The 21732-nt window shown below is 38.2% G+C and overlaps 1 protein-coding gene and 1 long non-coding RNA gene across 3 annotated transcripts in view; both read right to left on the bottom strand.

Annotated features, from left to right (window-relative positions):
- Nucleotides 1-21732, bottom strand: part of LOC118387068 (ena/VASP-like protein) — a 225124-nt gene that overhangs the window by 186294 nt on the left and 17098 nt on the right. The window lies entirely within an intron of this gene.
- On the bottom strand, nucleotides 18912-19962 carry LOC127931408 (uncharacterized). Of its 2 annotated transcripts, none has more exons than XR_008141007.1 (3): nucleotides 19900-19962; nucleotides 19225-19269; nucleotides 18912-18954 (listed from the first exon to the last, which is right to left on the bottom strand). It is a non-coding gene; the product is annotated as an uncharacterized LOC127931408 (long non-coding RNA). The 2 variants fall into 2 exon arrangements; XR_008141008.1 differs by lacking the exon at nucleotides 19900-19962 and adding an exon at nucleotides 19585-19647.

The following is a 21732-nucleotide window of genomic DNA, read 5'->3' as shown; positions in this document are numbered from 1 at the left end:
TTTTTCATAGTATGTATATGGACACCAACACTACCTAAACCTGTCTTTTTCATAGTATGTATACGGACACCAACACTACCTAAACCTGTCTTTTTCATAGTATGTATATGGACACCAACACTACCGAAACCTGTCTTTTTCATAGTATGTATACGGACACCAACACTACCTAAACCTGTCTTTTTCATAGTATGTATACGGACACCAACACTACCTAAACCTGTCTTTTTCATAGTATGTACACGGACACCAACACTACCTAAACCTGTCTTTTTCATAGTATGTATACGGACACCAACACTACCTAAACCTGTCTTTTTCATAGTATGTATACGGACACCAACACTACCTAAACCTGTCTTTTTCATAGTATGTATATGGACACCAACACTACCTAAACCTGTCTTTTTCATAGTATGTATACGGACACCAACACTACCTAAACCTGTCTTTTTCATAGTATGTATACGGACACCAACACTACCTAAACCTGTCTTTTTCATAGTATGTATACGGACACCAACACTACCTAAACCTGTCTTTTTCATAGTATGTATATGGACACCAACACTACCTAAACCTGTCTTTTTCATAGTATGTATACGGACACCAACACTACCTAAACCTGTCTTTTTCATAGTATGTATACGGACACCAACACTACCTAAACCTGTCTTTTTCATAGTATGTATACGGACACCAACACTACCTAAACCTGTCTTTTTCATAGTATGTATACGGACACCTAAACACTACCTAAACCTGTCTTTTTCATAGTATGTATACGGACACCAACACTACCTAAACCTGTCTTTTTCATAGTATGTATACGGACACCAACACTACCTAAACCTGTCTTTTTCATAGTATGTATACGGACACCAACACTACCTAAACCTGTCTTTTTCATAGTATGTATACGGACACCAACACTACCTAAACCTGTCTTTTTCATAGTATGTATACGGACACCAACACTACCTAAACCTGTCTTTTTCATAGTATGTATACGGACACCAACACTACCTAAACCTGTCTTTTTCATAGTATGTATACGGACACCAACACTACCTAAACCTGTCTTTTTCATAGTATGTATACGGACACCAACACTACCTAAACCTGTAAACCTGTTTTTCATAGTATGTATACGGACACCAACACTACCTAAACCTGTCTTTTTCATAGTATGTATATGGACACCAACACTACCTAAACCTGTCTTTTTCATAGTATGTATACGGACACCAACACTACCGAAACCTGTCTTTTTCATAGTATGTATACGGACACCAACACTACCTAAACCTGTCTTTTTCATAGTATGTATACGGACACCAACACTACCTAAACCTGTCTTTTTCATAGTATGTATACGGACACCAACACTACCTAAACCTGTCTTTTTCATAGTATGTATACGGACACCAACACTACCGAAACCTGTCTTTTTCATAGTATGTATACGGACACCAACACTACCTAAACCTGTCTTTTTCATAGTATGTATACGGACACCTGTCCAACACTACACTACCTAAACCTGTCTTTTTCATAGTATGTATACGGACACCAACACTACCTAAACCTGTCTTTTTCATAGTATGTATACGGACACCAACACTACCTAAACCTGTCTTTTTCATACGGAGTACCTAAACCTGTAGTACGGACACCAACACTACCTAAACCTGTCTTTTTCATAGTATGTATACGGACACCAACACTACCTAAACCTGTCTTTTTCATAGTATGTATACGGACACCAACACTACCTAAACCTGTCTTTTTCATAGTATGTATACGGACACCAACACTACCTAAACCTTTTTTCATAGTATGTATACGGACACCAACACTACCTAAACCTGTCTTTTTCATAGTTTTCACTACCTAAACCTGTCTTTTTATGTATACGGACACCAACACTACCTAAACCTGTCTTTTTCATAGTATGTATACGGACACCAACACTACCTAAACCTGTCTTTTTCATAGTATGTATACGGACACCAACACTACCTAAACCTGTCTTTTTCATAGTATGTATACGGACACCAACACTACCTAAACCTGTCTTTTCATAGTATGTATACGGACACCAACACTACCTAAACCTGTCTTTTTCATAGTATGTATACCTAAACCTGTCTTTTTCATAGGACACCAACACTACCTAAACCTGTCTTTTTCATAGTATGTATACGGACACCAACACTACCTAAACCTGTCTTTTTCATAGTATGTATACGGACACCAACACTACCTAAACCTGTCTTTTTCATAGTATGTATACGGACACCAACACTACCATAGTATGTATACGGACAAACCTACCTAAACCTGTCTTTTTCATAGTATGTATACGGACACCAACACTACCTAAACCTGTCTTTTTCATAGTATGTATACGGACACCAACACTACCTAAACCTGTCTTTTTCATAGTATGTATACGGACACCAACACTACCTAAACCTGTCTTTTTCATAGTATGTATACGGACACCAACACTACCTAAACCTGTCTTTTTCACGGACACCAACACTACCTAAACCTGTCTTTTTCATAGTATGTATACGGACACCAACACTACCTAAACCTGTCTTTTCATAGTATGTATACGGACACCAACACTACCGAAACCTGTCTTTTCATAGTATGTATACGGACACCAACACTACCTAAACCTGTCTTTTTCATAGTATGTATACGGACACCACTACACTACACTAAACCTGTCTTTTTCATAGTATGTATACGGACACCAACACTACCTAAACCTGTCTTTTTCATAGTATGTATACGGACACCAACACTACCTAAACCTGTCTTTTTCATAGTATGTATACGGACACCAACACTACCTAAACCTGTCTTTTTCATAGTATGTATACGGACACCAACACTACCTAAACCTGTCTTTTTCATAGTATGTATACGGACACCAACACTACCTAAACCTGTCTTTTTCATAGTATGTATACGGACACCAACACTACCTAAACCTGTCTTTTTCATAGTATGTATACGGACACCAACACTAAACCTAAACCTGTCTTTTTCATAGTATGTATACGGACACCAACACTACCTAAACCTGTCTTTTTCATAGTATGTATACGGACACCAACACTACCTAAACCTGTCTTTTTCATAGTATGTATACGGACACCAACACTACCTAAACCTGTCTTTTTCCTAAACCTGAAACCTGTCTTTTCATAGTATGTATACGGACACCAACACTACCTAAACCTGTCTTTTTCATAGTATGTATACGGACACCAACACTACCTAAACCTGTCTTTTTCATAGTATGTATACGGACACCAACACTACCTAAACCTGTCTTTTCATAGTATGTATACGGACACCAACACTACCTAAACCTGTCTTTTTCATAGTATGTATACGGACACCAACACTACCTAAACCTGTCTTTTTCATAGTATGTATACGGACACCAACACTACCTAAACCTGTCTTTTTCATAGTATGTATACGGACACCAACACTACCTAAACCTGTCTTTTTCATAGTATGTACTACCTAAACCTGTCGGACACCAACACTACCTAAACCTGTCTTTTTCATAGTATGTATACGGACACCAACACTACCTAAACCTGTCTTTTTCATAGTATGTATACGGACACCAACACTACCTAAACCTGTCTTTTTCATAGTATGTATACGGACACCAACACTACCTAAACCTGTCTTTTTCATAGTATGTATACGGACACCAACACTACCTAAACCTGTCTTTTCCATACCTAAAGTCTTTTATAGTAAACCAACACTACCTAAACCTGTCTTTTTCATAGTATGTATACGGACACCAACACTACCTAAACCTGTCTTTTCATAGTATGTATACGGACACCAACACTACCTAAACCTGTCTTTTTCATAGTATGTATACGGACACCAACACTACCTAAACCTGTCTTTTTCATAGTATGTATATGGACACCAACACCTAAACCTGTCTTTTTCATAGTATGTATACGGACACCAACACTACCTAAACCTGTCTTTTTCATAGTATGTATACGGACACCAACACTACCTAAACCTGTCTTTTTCATAGTATGTATACGGACACCAACACTACCTAAACCTGTCTTTTTCATAGTATGTATACGGACACCAACACTACCTAAACCTGTCTTTTCATAGTATGTATACGGACACCAACACTACCTAAACCTGTCTTTTTCATAGTATGTATACGGACACCAACACTACCTAAACCTGTCTTTTTCATAGTATGTATACGGACACCAACACTACCTAAACCTGTCTTTTCATAGTATGTATATGGACACCAACACTACCTAAACCTGTCTTTTTCATAGTATGTATACGGACACCAACACTACCTAAACCTGTCTTTTTCATAGTATGTATATGGACACCAACACTACCTAAACCTGTCTTTTTCATAGTATGTATACGGACACCAACACTACCTAAACCTGTCTTTTTCATAGTATGTATACGGACACCAACACTACCTAAACCTGTCTTTTTCATAGTATGTATACGGACACCAACACTACCTAAACCTGTCTTTTTCATAGTATGTATACGGACACCAACACTACCTAAACCTGTCTTTTTCATAGTATGTATACGGACACCAACACTACCTAAACCTGTCTTTTTCATAGTATGTATACGGACACCAACACTACCTAAACCTGTCTTTTTCATAGTATGTATACGGACACCAACACTACCTAAACCTGTCTTTTTCATAGTATGTATACGGACACCAACACTACCTAAACCTGTCTTTTTCATAGTATGTATACGGACACCAACACTACCTAAACCTGTCTTTTTCATAGTATGTATACGGACACCAACACTACCTAAACCTGTCTTTTTCATAGTATGTATACGGACACCAACACTACCTAAACCTGTCTTTTTCATAGTATGTATACGGACACCAACACTACCTAAACCTGTCTTTTTCATAGTATGTATACGGACACCAACACTACCTAAACCTGTCTTTTTCATAGTATGTATACGGACACCAACACTACCTAAACCTGTCTTTTTCATAGTATGTATACGGACACCAACACTACCTAAACCTGTCTTTTTTCATAGTATGTATACGGACACCAACACTACCTAAACCTGTCTTTTTTTGTATACGGACACCAACACTACCTAAACCTGTCTTTTATGTATATACGGACACCAACACTACCTAAACCTGTCTTTTTCATAGTATGTATACGGACACCAACACTACCTAAACCTGTCTTTTTCATAGTATACGGACACCAACACTACCTAAACCTGTATACGGACCACCAACACTACCTAAACCTGTCTTTTTCATAGTATGTATACCTAAACGGACACCAACACTACCTAAACCTGTCTTTTCATAGTATGTATATGGACACCAAACTACCTAAACCTGTCTTTTTCATAGTATGTATACGGACACCAACACTACCTAAACCTGTCTTTTCATAGTATGTATATGGACACCAACACTACCTAAACCTGTCTTTTTTCATAGTATGTATACGGACACCAACACTACCTAAACCTGTCTTTTCATAGTATGTATACGGACACCAACACTACCTAAACCTGTCTTTTCATAGTATTATACGGACACCAACACTATAAACCTGTATGTATACGGACACCAACACTACCTAAACCTGTCTTTTTCATAGTATGTTTTCTACCTAAACCTGTCTTTTATAGTATACGGACACCAACACTACCTAAACCTGTCTTTTTCATAGTATGTATACGGACACCAACACTACCTAAACCTGTCTTTTTCATAGTATGTATACGGACACCAACACTACCGAAACCTGTCTTTTTCATAGTATGTATACGGACACCAACACTACCTAAACCTGTCTTTTTTCATAGTATGTATACGGACACCAACACTACCTAAACCTGTCTTTTTCATAGTATGTATACGGACACCAACACTACCTAAACCTGTCTTTTTCATAGTATGTATACGGACACCAACACTACCTAAACCTGTCTTTTTCATAGTATGTATATGGACACCAACACTACCTAAACCTGTCTTTTCATAGTATGTATACGGACACCAACACTACCTAAACCTGTCTTTTTCTTTTACGGACACCAACACTACCTAAACCTGTCTTTTTATAGTATGTATACGGACACCAACACTACCTAAACATAGTATGGACACCAACACTACCTAAACCTGTCTTTTTCATAGTATGTATACGGACACCAACACTACCTAAACCTGTCTTTTTCATAGTATGTATACGGACACCAACACTACCTAAACCTGTCTTTTCATAGTATGTATACGGACACCAACACTACCTAAACCTGTCTTTTCATAGTATGTATACGGACACCAACACTACCTAAACCTGTCTTTTTTCATAGTATGTATACGGACACCAAACACCTAAACCTGTCTTTTTCATAGTATGTATACGGACACCAACACTACCTAAACCTGTCTTTTTCATAGTATGTATACGGACACCAACACTACCTAAACCTGTCTTTTTCATAGTATGTATACGGACACCAACACTACCTAAACCTGTCTTTTTCATAGTATGTATACGGACACCAACACTACCTAAACCTGTCTTTTTCATAGTATGTATACGGACACCAACACTACCTAAACCTGTCTTTTTCATAGTATGTATACGGACACCAACACTACCTAAACCTGTCTTTTTCATAGTATGTATACGGACACCAACACTACCTAAACCTGTCTTTTCATAGTATGTATACGGACACCAACACTACCTAAACCTGTCTGTTTTTCATAGTATGTATACGGACACCAACACTACCTAAACCTGTCTTTTTCATAGTATGTATACGGACACCAACACTACCTAAACCTGTCTTTTTCATAGTATGTATACGGACACCAAACACGAAACCGGACACCAACAAACTAAACCTGTCTTTTTCATAGTATGTATACGGACACCAACACTACCTAAACCTGTCTTTTTCATAGTATGTATACGGACACCAACACTACCTAAACCTGTCTTTTTCTACGGTAAACCTGTTTTTCATAGTATGTATACGGACACCAACACTACCTAAACCTGTCTTTTCATAGTATTTTCATACCTAAAGTATGTATACGGACACCAACACTACCTAAACCTGTCTTTTTCATAGTATGTATACGGACACCAACACTACCTAAACCTGTCTTTTTCATAGTATGTATACGGACACCAACACTACCTAAACCTGTCTTTTTCATAGTATGTATAGTATGTATACGGACACCAACACTACCTAAACCTGTCTTTTTCATAGTATGTATACGGACACCAACACTACCTAAACCTGTCTTTTTCATAGTATGTATACGGACACCAACACTACCTAAACCTGTCTTTTTCATAGTATGTATACGGACACCAACACTACCTAAACCTGTCTTTTTCATAGTATGTATACGGACACCAACACTACCTAAACCTGTCTTTTCATAGTATGTATACGGACACCAACACTACCTAAACCTGTCTTTTTCATAGTATGTATACGGACACCAACACTACCTAAACCTGTCTTTTTCATAGTATGTATACGGACACCAACACTACCTAAACCTGTCTTTTTCATAGTATGTATACGGACACCAACACTACCTAAACCTGTCTTTTTCATAGTATGTATACGGACACCAACACTACCGAAACCTGTCTTTTCATAGTATGTAAACCTGTCTGTTTTTCATAGTATGTATACGGACACCAACACTACCTAAACCTGTCTTTTTCATAGTATGTATAATGGACACCAACACTACCTAAACCTGTCTTTTTCATAGTATGTATACGGACACCAACACTACCTAAACCTGTCTTTTTCATAGTATGTATACGGACACCAACACTACCTAAACCTGTCTTTTTCATAGTATGTATACGGACACCAACACTACCTAAACCTGTCTTTTCATAGTATGTATACGGACACCAACACTACCTAAACCTGTCTTTTTCATAGTATGTATACGGACACCAACACTACGGACACCAACACTACCTAAACCTGTCTTTTTCATAGTATGTATACGGACACCAACACTACCTAAACCTGTCTTTTTCATAGTATGTATACGGACACCAACACTACCTAAACCTGTCTGTTTTTCATAGTATGTATACGGACACCAACACTACCTAAACCTGTCTTTTTTCATAGTATGTATACGGACACCAACACTACCTAAACCTGTCTTTTTCATAGTATGTATACGGACACCAACACTACCTAAACCTGTCTTTTTCATAGTATGTATACGGACACCAACACTACCTAAACCTGTCTTTTTCATAGTATGTATACGGACACCAACACTACCTAAACTTTTCATAGTATGTATACGGACACCAACACTACCTAAACCTGTCTTTTCATAGTATGTATACGGACACCAACACTACCTAAACCTGTCTTTTTCATAGTATGTATACGGACACCAACACTACCTAAACCTGTCTTTTTCATAGTATGTATACGGACACCAACACTACCTAAACCTGTCTTTTTCATAGTATGTATACGGACACCAACACTACCTAAACCTGTCTTTTTCATAGTATGTATACGGACACCAACACTACCTAAACCTGTCTTTTTCATAGTATGTATACGGACACCAACACTACCTAAACCTGTCTTTTTCATAGTATGTATATGGACACCAACACTACCTAAACCTGTCTTTTTCATAGTATGTATACGGACACCAACACTACCTAAACCTGTCTTTTTCATAGTATGTATACGGACACCAACACTACCTAAACCTGTCTTTTTCATAGTATGTATACGGACACCAACACTACCGAAACCTGTCTTTTTCATAGTATGTTACGGACACCAACACTACCTAAACCTGTCTTTTTATGTATGTATACGGACACCAACACTACCTAAACCTGTCTTTTCATAGTATGTTTTACCTAAACCTGTCTTTTCATAGTATGTATACGGACACCAACACTACCTAAACCTGTCTTTTCATAGTATGTATACGGACACCAACACTACCTAAACCTGTCTTTTTCATAGTATGTATATGGACACCAACACTAAACCGGACAAACCTGTCTGTTTTCATAGTATGTATATGGACACCAACACTACCGAAACCTGTCTTTTTCATAGTATGTATACGGACACCAACACTACCTAAACCTGTCTTTTTCATAGTATGTATACGGACACCAACACTACCTAAACCTGTCTTTTTCATAGTATGTATACGGACACCAACACTACCTAAACCTGTCTTTTTCATAGTATGTATACGGACACCAACACTACCTAAACCTGTCTTTTTCATAGTATGTATACGGACACCAACACTACCTAAACCTGTCTTTTTCATAGTATGTATACGGACACCAACACTACCTAAACCTGTCTTTTTCATAGTATGTATACGGACACCAACACTACGGACACCAACACTACGAAACCTGTCTTTTTCATAGTATGTATACGGACACCAACACTACCTAAACCTGTCTTTTTCATAGTATGTATACGGACACCAACAACACTAAACTAAACCTGTCTTTTCATAGTATGTATACGGACACCAACAACCTAAACCTGTCTTTTTCATAGTATGTATACGGACACCAACACTACCTACGGACAAACCTACCTAAACCTGTCTTTTTCATAGTATGTATACGGACACCAACACTACCTAAACCTGTCTTTTTCATAGTATTTGGACACCAACACTATAAACCTGTCTTTTTAGTATGTATACGGACACCAACACTACCTAAACCTGTCTTTTTCATAGTATGTATACGGACACCAACACTACCTAAACCTGTCTTTTTCATAGTATGTATACGGACACCAACACTACCTAAACCTGTCTTTTTCATAGTATGTATACGGACACCAACACTACCTAAACCTGTCTTTTCATAGTATGTATACGGACACCAACACTACCTAAACCTGTCTTTTTCATAGTATGTATACGGACACCAACACTACCTAAACCTGTCTTTTTCATAGTATGTATACGGACACCAACACTACCTAAACCTGTCTTTTTCATAGTATGTATACGGACACCAACACTACCTAAACCTGTCTTTTTCATAGTATGTATACGGACACCAACACTACCTAAACCTGTCTTTTTCATAGTATGTATACGGACACCAACACTACCTAAACCTGTCTTTTCATAGTATGTATACGGACACCACTACTAAACCTGTCTTTTTCTACCTACCTAAACCTGTCTTTTTCATAGTATGTATACGGACACCAACACTACCTAAACCTGTCTTTTTCATAGTATGTATACGGACACCAACACTACCTAAACCTGTCTTTTTCATAGTATGTATACGGACACCAACACTACCTAAACCTGTCTTTTTCATAGTATGTATACGGACACCAACACTACCTAAACCTGTCTTTTTCCAACACTACCTAAATAGTATGTATACGGACACCAACACTACCTAAACCTGTCTTTTTCATAGTATGTATACGGACACCAACACTACCTAAACCTGTCTTTTTCATAGTATGTATACGGACACCAACACTACCTAAACCTGTCTTTTTCATAGTATGTATACGGACACCAACACTACCTAAACCTGTCTTTTTCATAGTATGTATACGGACACCAACACTACCTAAACCTGTCTTTTTCATAGTATGTATACGGACACCAACACTACCTAAACCTGTCTTTTTCATAGTATGTATACGGACACCAACACTACCTAAACCTGTCTTTTTCATAGTATGTATACGGACACCAACACTACCTAAACCTGTCTTTTTCATAGTATGTATACGGACACCAACACTACCTAAACCTGTCTTTTCATAGTATGTATACGGACACCAACACTACCTAAACCTGTCTTTTTCATAGTATGTATACGGACACCAACACTACCTAAACCTGTCTTTTTCATAGTATGTATACGGACACCAACACTACCTAAACCTGTCTTTTTCATAGTATGTATACGGACACCAACACTACCTAAACCTGTCTTTTTCATAGTATGTATACGGACACCAACACTACCTAAACCTGTCTTTTTCATAGTATGTATACGGACACCAACACTACCTAAACCTGTCTTTTTCTACGGACACCAACACTACCTAAACCTCTTTTTCATAGTATGTATACGGACACCAACACTACCTAAACCTGTCTTTTTCATAGTATGTATATGGACACCAACACTACCTAAACCTGTCTTTTTCATAGTATGTATACGGACACCAACACTACCTAAACCTGTCTTTTTCATAGTATGTATACGGACACCAACACTACCTAAACCTGTCTTTTTCATAGTATGTATATGGACACCAACACTACCTAAACCTGTCTTTTTCATAGTATGTATACGGACACCAACACTACCTAAACCTGTCTTTTTCATAGTTTTCATACCTAAACCTGTATGTATGTATACGGACACCAACACTACCTAAACCTGTCTTTTTCATAGTATGTATACGGACACCAACACTACCTAAACCTGTCTTTTTCATAGTATGTATACGGACACCAACACTACCTAAACCTGTCTTTTCATAGTATGTATACGGACACCAACACTACCTAAACCTGTCTTTTTCATAGTATGTATACGGACACCAACACTACCTAAACCTGTCTTTTTCATAGTATGTATACGGACACCAACACTACCTAAACCTGTCTTTTTTTCATAAAGTCTTTTTATGTATACGGACACCAACACTACCTAAACCTGTCTTTTTCATAGTATGTATACGGACACCAACACTACCTAAACCTGTCTTTTCATAGTATGTATATGGACACCAACACTACCTAAACCTGTCTTTTTCATAGTATGTATACGGACACCAACACTACCTAAACCTGTCTTTTTCATAGTATGTATATGGACACCAACACTACCGAAACCTGTCTTTTTCATAGTATGTATACGGACACCAACACTACCTAAACCTGTCTTTTTCATAGTATGTATATGGACACCAACACTACCGAAACCTGTCTTTTTCATAGTATGTATACGGACACCAACACTACCTAAACCTGTCTTTTTCATAGTATGTATACGGACACCAAACCTAAACCTGTCTTTTCATAGTATGTATACGGACACCAACACTACCTAAACCTGTCTTTTCATAGTATGTATAAACCTGTCTTTTTCATAGTATGGACACCAACACTACCTAAACCTGTCTTTTTCATAGTATGTATACGGACACCAACACTACCTAAACCTGTCTTTTTCATAGTATGTATACGGACACCAACACTACCTAAACCTGTCTTTTTCATAGTATGTATACGGACACCAACACTACCTAAACCTGTCTTTTTCATAGTATGTATACGGACACCAACACTACCTAAACCTGTCTTTTTCATAGTATGTCTACGGACACCAACACTACCTAAACCTGTCTTTTCATAGTATGTATACGGACACCAACACTACCTAAACCTGTCTTTTTCACGGACACCAACACTACCTAAACCTGTCTTTTCATAGTATGTATACGGACACCAACACTACCTAAACCTGTCTTTTTCATAGTATGTATACGGACACCAACACTACCTAAACCTGTCTTTTTCATAGTATGTATACGGACACCAACACTACCTAAACCTGTCTTTTTCATAGTATGTATACGGACACCAACACTACCTAAACCTGTCTTTTTTTCATAGTATGTATACGGACACCAACACTACCTAAACCTGTCTTTTCATAGTATGTATACGGACACCAACACTACCTAAACCTGTCTTTTCATAGTATGTATACGGACACCAACACTACCTAAACCTGTCTTTTTCATAGTATGTATACGGACACCAACACTACCTAAACCTGTCTTTTTCATAGTATGTATACGGACACCAACACTACCTAAACCTGTCTTTTTCATAGTATGTATACGGACACCAACACTACCTAAACCTGTCTTTTCATAGTATGTATACGGACACCAACACTACCGAAACCTGTCTTTTCATAGTATGTCTTTTAAACCTGTCTTTTTTCATAGTATGTATACGGACACCAACACTACCTAAACCTGTCTTTTTCATAGTATGTATACGGACACCAACACTACCTAAACCTGTCTTTTTCATAGTATGTATACGGACACCAACACTACCTAAACCTGTCTTTTTCATAGTATGTATACGGACACCAACACTACCTAAACCTGTCTTTTTTTTTCATAGTATGTATACGGACACCAACACTACCTAAACCTGTCTTTTTCATAGTATGTATACGGACACCAACACTACCTAAACCTGTCTTTTTCATAGTATGTATGTACGGACACCAACACTACCTAAACCTGTCTTTTCATAGTATGTATACGGACACCAACACTACCTAAACCTGTCTTTTCATAGTATGTATACGGACACCAACACTACCTAAACCTGTCTTTTTCATAGTATGTATATGGACACCAACACTACCTAAACCTGTCTTTTTCATAGTATGTATACGGACACCAACACTACCTAAACCTGTCTTTTTCATAGTATGTATATGGACACCAACACTACCTAAACCTGTCTTTTCATAGTATGTATACGGACACCAACACTACCTAAACCTGTCTTTTTCATAGTATGTATATGGACACCAACACTACCGAAACCTGTCTTTTTCATAGTATGTATACGGACACCAACACTACCGAAACCTGTCTTTTCATAGTATGTATACGGACACCAACACTACCTAAACCTGTCTTTTTCATAGTATGTATACGGACACCAACACTACCTAAACCTGTCTTTTTCATAGTATGTATACGGACACCACTACCTAAAACACTACTACCGAAACCTGTCTTTTTCATAGTATGTATACGGACACCAACACTACCTAAACCTGTCTTTTTCATAGTATGTATACGGACACCAACACTACCTAAACCTGTCTTTTCATAGTATGTATACGGACACCAACACTACCTAAACCTGTCTTTTCATTTTATATGGACACCAACACTACCTAAACCTGTCTTTTTCATAGTATGTATACGGACACCAACACTACCTAAACCTGTCTTTTTCATAGTATGTATACATAGGACACCAACACTACCTAAACCTGTCTTTTTCATAGTATGTATACGGACACCAACACTACCGAAACCTGTCTTTTTCATAGTATGTACACGGACACCAACACTACCTAAACCTGTCTTTTTCATTTTATACGGACACCAACACTACCTAAAGTCTTTTTATAGTATGTATACGGACACCAACACTACCTAAACCTGTCTTTTTCATAGTATGTATACGGACACCAACACTACCTAAACCTGTCTTTTTCATAGTATGTTACGGACACCAACATAGTCTTTTATGTATACGGACACCAACACTACCTAAACCTGTCTTTTTCATAGTATGTATACGGACACCAACACTACCTAAACCTGTCTTTTCATAGTATGTATACGGACACCAACACTACCTAAACCTGTCTTTTCATAGTATGTATACGGACACCAACACTACCTAAACCTGTCTTTTTCATAGTATGTATACGGACACCAACACTACCTAAACCTGTCTTTTTCATAGTATGTATACGGACACCAACACTACCTAAACCTGTCTTTTTCATAGTATGTATACGGACACCAACACTACCTAAACCTGTCTTTTTCATAGTATGTATACGGACACCAACACTACCTAAACCTGTCTTTTTCATAGTATGTATACGGACACCAACACTACCTAAACCTGTCTTTTCATAGTATGTATACGGACACCAACACTACCTAAACCTGTCTTTTTCATAGTATGTATATGGACACCAACACTACCTAAACCTGTCTTTTTCATAGTATGTATACGGACACCAACACTACCGAAACCTGTCTTTTCATAGTATGTATACGGACACCAACACTACCTAAACCTGTCTTTTTCATAGTATGTATACGGACACCAACACTACCTAAACCTGTCTTTTTCATAGTATGTATACGGACACCAACACTACCTAAACCTGTCTTTTCATAGTATGTATACGGACACCAACACTACCTAAACCTGTCTTTTTCATAGTAGTATGACACCAACACTACCTAAACCTGTCTTTTTCATAGTATGTATACGGACACCAACACTACCTAAACCTGTCTTTTTCATAGTATGTATACGGACACCAACACTACCTAAACCTGTCTTTTTCATAGTATGTATACGGACACCAACACTACCTAAACCTGTCTTTTTTTTCATAGTATGTATACGGACACCAACACTACCTAAACCTGTCTTTTTCATAGTATGTATACGGACACCAACACTACCTAAACCTGTCTTTTTCATAGTATGTATACGGACACCAACACTACCTAAACCTGTCTTTTTCATAGTATGTATACGGACACCAACACTACCTAAACCTGTCTTTTCATAGTATGTATACGGACACCCTAAACACTACCTAAACCTGTCTTTTTCATAGTATGTATACGGACACCAACACTACCTAAACCTGTCTTTTTCATAGTATGTATACGGACACCAACACTACCTAAACCTGTCTTTTCATAGTATGTATACGGACACCAACACTACCTAAACCTGTCTTTTTCATAGTATGTATACGGACACCAACACTACCTAAACCTGTCTTTTTCTTTTTCGGACATAGTATGTATACGGACACCAACACTACCTAAACCTGTCTTTTTCATAGTATGTATACGGACACCAACACTACCTAAACCTGTCTTTTCATAGTATGTATACGGACACCAACACTACCTAAACCTGTCTTTTCATAGTATGTATACGGACACCAACACTATAAACGGACACCAACACTACCTAAACCTGTCTTTTCATAGTATGTATACGGACACTACCTAAACCACTACCTAAACCTGTCTTTTTCATAGTATGTATACGGACACCAACACTACCTAAACCTGTCTTTTCATAGTATGTATACGGACACCAACACTACCTAAACCTGTCTTTTTCATAGTATGTATACGGACACCAACACTACCTAAACCTGTCTTTTTCATAGTATGTATACGGACACCAACACTACCTAAACCTGTCTTTTTCATAGTATGTATATGGACACCAACACTACCTAAACCTGTCTTTTTCATAGTATGTATACGGACACCAACACTACCTAAACCTGTCTTTTTCATAGTATGTATATGGACACCAACACTACCTAAACCTGTCTTTTTCATAGTATGTATACGGACACCAACACTACCTAAACCTGTCTTTTTCATAGTATGTATATGGACACCAACACTACCGAAACCTGTCTTTTCATAGTATGTATACGGACACCAACACTACCTAAACCTGTCTTTTCATAGTATGTATATGGACACCAACACTACCTAAACCTGTCTTTTCATAGTATGTATACGGACACCAACACACTACCTGTCTTTTCATAGTATGTATACGGACACCAACACTACCTAAACCTGTCTTTTTCATAGTATGTATACGGACACCAACACTACCTAAACCTGTCTTTTTCATAGTATGTATACGGACACCAACACTACCTAAACCTGTCTTTTTCATAGTATGTATACGGACACCAACACTACCGAAACCTGTCTTTTTCATAGTATGTATACGGACACCAACACTACCTAAACCTGTCTTTTTCATAGTATGTATACGGACACCAACACTACCTAAACCTGTCTTTTTCATAGTATGTATACGGACACCAACACTACCTAAACCTGTCTTTTTCATAGTATGTAAACCTGTCTTTTTACGGACACCAACACTACCTAAACCTGTCTTTTTCATAGTATGTCTACGGACACCAACACTACGGACACCAAAACCTGTCTTTTTCATAGTATGTATACGGACACCAACACTACCTAAACCTGTCTTTTTCATAGGACACCAACACTACCTAAACCTGTCTTTTCATAGTATGTATACGGACACCAACACTACCTAAACCTGTCTTTTTCATAGTATGTATACGGACACCAACACTACCTAAACCTGTCTTTTTCATAGTATGTATACGGACACCAACACTACCTAAACCTGTCTTTTCATAGTATGTATACGGACACCAACACTACCTAAACCTGTCTTTTCATAGTATGTATACGGACACCAACACTACCTAAACCTGTCTTTTTCATAGTCTTTTATGTATACGGACACCAACACTACCTAAACCTGTCTTTTTTAGTATAGTATGTCTTTTTCATACGGACACCAACACTACCTAAACCTGTCTTTTTCATAGTATGTATACGGACACCAACACTACCTAAACCTGTCTTTTTTCATAGTTTTACGGACACCAACACTACCTAAACCTGTCTTTTTCATAGTATGTCTACGGACACCAACACTACCTAAACCTGTCTTTTCATAGTATGTATACGGACACCAACACTACCTAAACCTGTCTTTTTCATAGTATGTATACGGACACCAACACTACCTAAACCTGTCTTTTCATAGTATGTATACGGACACCAACACTACCTAAACCTGTCTTTTCTAAACCTAGTATGTATATGGACACCAACACTACCTAAACCTGTCTGTTTTTCATAGTATGTATACGGACACCAACACTACCGAAACCTGTCTTTTTCATAGTATGTATACGGACACCAACACTACCTAAACCTGTCTTTTTCATAGTATGTACACGGACACCAACACTACCTAAACCTGTCTTTTCATAGTATGTATGCGGACACCAACACTACCTAAACCTGTCTTTTTCATAGTATGTATACGGACACCAACACTACCGAAACCTGTCTTTTTCATAGTATGTATACGGACACCAACACTACCTAAACCTGTCTTTTCATAGTATGTATACGGACACCAACACTACCGAAACCTGTCTTTTCATAGTATGTATACGGACACCAACACTACCTAAACCTGTCTTTTTCATAGTATGTATACGGACACCAACACTACCTAAACCTGTCTTTTCATAGTATGTATACGGACACCAACACTACCGAAACCTGTCTTTTTCATAGTATGTATACGGACACCAACACTACCTAAACCTGTCTTTTTCATAGTATGTATACGGACACCAACACTACCTAAACCTGTCTTTTTCATAGTATGTATACGGACACCAACACTACCGAAACCTGTCTTTTTCATAGTATGTATACGGACACCAACACTACCGAAACCTGTCTTTTTCATAGTATGTATACGGACACCAACACTACCGGACAAACCTGTCTTTTCATAGTATGTATACGGACACCAACACTACCTAAACCTGTCTTTTCATAGTATGTATACGGACACCAACACTACCTAAACCTGTCTTTTTCATAGTATGTATACGGACACCAACACTACCGAAACCTGTCTTTTTCATAGTATGTATACGGACACCAACACTACCTAAACCTGTCTTTTCATAGTATGTATACGGACACCAACACTACCTAAACCTGTCTTTTTCATAGTATGTATACGGACACCAACACTACCGAAACCTGTCTTTTTCATAGTATGTATACGGACACCAACACTACCTAAACCTGTCTTTTTCATAGTATGTCTACGGACACCAACACTACCTAAACCTGTCTTTTTCATAGTATGTATATGGACACCAACACTACCTAAACCTGTCTTTTTCATAGTATGTATACGGACACCAACACTACCTAAACCTGTCTTTTTCATAGCATGTATATGGACACCAACACTACCGAAACCTGTATTTTTCATAGTATGTCTACGGACACCAACACTACCGAAACCTGTCTTTTTCATAGTATGTCTACGGACACCAACACTACCTAAACCTGTCTTTTTCATAGTATGTATACGGACACCAACACTACCTAAACCTGTCTTTTTCATAGTATGTACACGGACACCAACACTACCGAAACCTGTCTTTTTCATAGTATGTATACGGACACCAACACTACCTAAACCTGTCTTTTTCATAGTATGTATACGGACACCAACACTACCTAAACCTGTCTTTTTCATAGTATGTATACGGACACCAACACTACCGAAACCTGTCTTTTTCATAGTATGTATATGGACACCAACACTACCTAAACCTGTCTTTTTCATAGTATGTCTACGGACACCAACACTACCTAAACCTGTCTTTTTCATAGTATGTATATGGACACCAACACTACCTAAACCTGTCTTTTTCATAGTATGTATACGGACACCAACACTACCTAAACCTGTCTTTTTCATAGTATGTATATGGACACCAACACTACCGAAACCTGTCTTTTTCATAGTATGTCTACGGACACCAACACTACCGAAACCTGTCTTTTTCATAGTATGTCTACGGACACCAACACTACCTAAACCTGTCTTTTTCATAGTATGTATACGGACACCAACACTACCTAAACCTGTCTTTTTCATAGTATGTACACGGACACCAACACTACCTAAACCTGTCTTTTTCATAGTATGTATACGGACACCAACACTACCGAAACCTGTCTTTTTCATAGTATGTATACGGACACCAACACTACCTAAACCTGTCTTTTTCATAGTATGTATACGGACACCAACACTACCTAAACCTGTCTTTTTCATAGTATGTACACAGACACCAACACTACCTAAACCTGTCTTTTTCATAGTATGTACACGGACACCAACACTACCTAAACCTGTCTTTTTCATAGTATGTATACGGACACCAACACTACCTAAACCTGTCTTTTTCATAGTATGTACACGGACACCAACACTACCTAAACCTGTCTTTTTCATAGTATGTATACGGACACCAACACTACCGAAACCTGTCTTTTTCATAGTATGTATACGGACACCAACACTACCGAAACCTGTCTTTTTCATAGTATGTATACGGACACCAACACTACCTAAAGCTGTCTTTTTCATAGTATGTATACGGACACCAACACTACCTAAATATGTCTCTACTATACTCCCTTCTATACTTCCCAGCAGTAATGAGTGAGTCTATTATCACGTTAGTCTGTGGTTAATGGTTGGCTTACTCGTTAAAGGGTTTAACTCACCAGTGTGACAACAGCAGATTAATTCGAGACGACACTGCTGCTCTCTGATCACAGTCACAGTAAAGACTATCAATTAGAGGTCGACGGATTAATCGGAATGGCCAATTAGTTGGGCCGATTTCAAGTATTCATAACAATCGGTAATCGGCATTTTTGTGGCCGATTACATTGCACTCCACAAGGAGACTGCGTGGCAGGCTGACTACCTGTTACGCGAGTGCAGCAAGGAGCCACGGTAAGGTGCTAGCTAGCATTAAACGTATCTTATAAGAAACAATCAATCTTAACATAATCACTAGCTAACTACACGTGGTTGGTGATATTACTAGTTTATCTAGCTTGTCCTGCGTTGCATATAATCAATGCGGTGCCTGTTAATTCCTCATCGAATCACAGCCTACTTCTCCAAACGGGTGATGATTTAACAACCGCATTCGCGAAAAATCACTGTCGTTGCACCAATGTACCTAACCATAAACATCAATGCCTTTCTTAATATCAATACACAAGTATATATATTTAAACCTGCATATTTAGTTAATATTGCCTGCTAGCAGGAATTTATTTCATCTAGGGAAATTGTGTCACTTCTCTTGCGTTCTGTGGAAGCAGAGTCAGGGTATATGCAGCAGTTTGGGCCATCTGGCTCGTTGCAAACTGTGTGAGGAACATTTCTTCCTAACAAAGACCGTGATTTATTTGCCAGAATTGTACATAATTATGACATAACATTGAAGGTTGTGCAACGTAACAGCAATATTTAGACTTTGGGATGCCACCCGTTAGATAAAACACGGAACGGTTCCATATTTCACTGAAAGAATGAACGTTTTGTTTTCTAAATGATAGTTTCCGGATTTGACCATATTAATGACCTAAGGCTCGTATTTCTGTGTGTTATTATGTTATAATTAAGTCTATGATTTGATAGAGGAGTCTGACTGAGCGATGGTAGGCACCAGCAGGCTTGTAAGCATTCATTCAAACAGCACTTTCCTGCATTTGCCAGCTGCTCTTCGCTGTGCTTCAACCATTGAGCTGTTTATGACTTCAAGCCTATCAACTCCCGAGATTAGGCTGGTGTCACCGATGTGAAATGGCTAGCTAGTTAGCGGGGTGCGCGCTAAAAGTGTTTCAATTGGTGACATCTGTAAGGGTTTTCTTCTGGTGAAAGAGGCGGAACAAAATGCAGCGTGGTGGTTATTCATGTTTTTAATAAAGACGACTATACATGAACAGACTATACAAAACAAGAAAAGTGAAAACCTAAACAGTCCTATCTGGTGCAAACACAGAGACAGGAACAATCACCCACAAAACCCAACACAAAACAGGCTACCTAAATATGGTTCCCAATCAGAGACAATGACTAACACCTGCCTCTGATTAAGAACCATATCAGGCCAAACATAGAAATAGACAAACCAGACACACAACATAGAATGCCCACCCAGCTCACGTCCTGACCAACACTAAAACAAGGAAAATACATACAAACGATGGACAAAACGTGACAGAACCCCCCAAGGTGCGGACTCCGAACAC

Source organism: Oncorhynchus keta, chromosome 8, assembly GCF_023373465.1.
Source record: "Oncorhynchus keta strain PuntledgeMale-10-30-2019 chromosome 8, Oket_V2, whole genome shotgun sequence".
NCBI classification, from domain to species: Eukaryota; Metazoa; Chordata; class Actinopteri; order Salmoniformes; family Salmonidae; genus Oncorhynchus; species Oncorhynchus keta.
The sequence above is the reverse complement of the archived record's forward strand: the minus strand, read 5'-3'. Positions and strand labels throughout refer to the sequence as shown.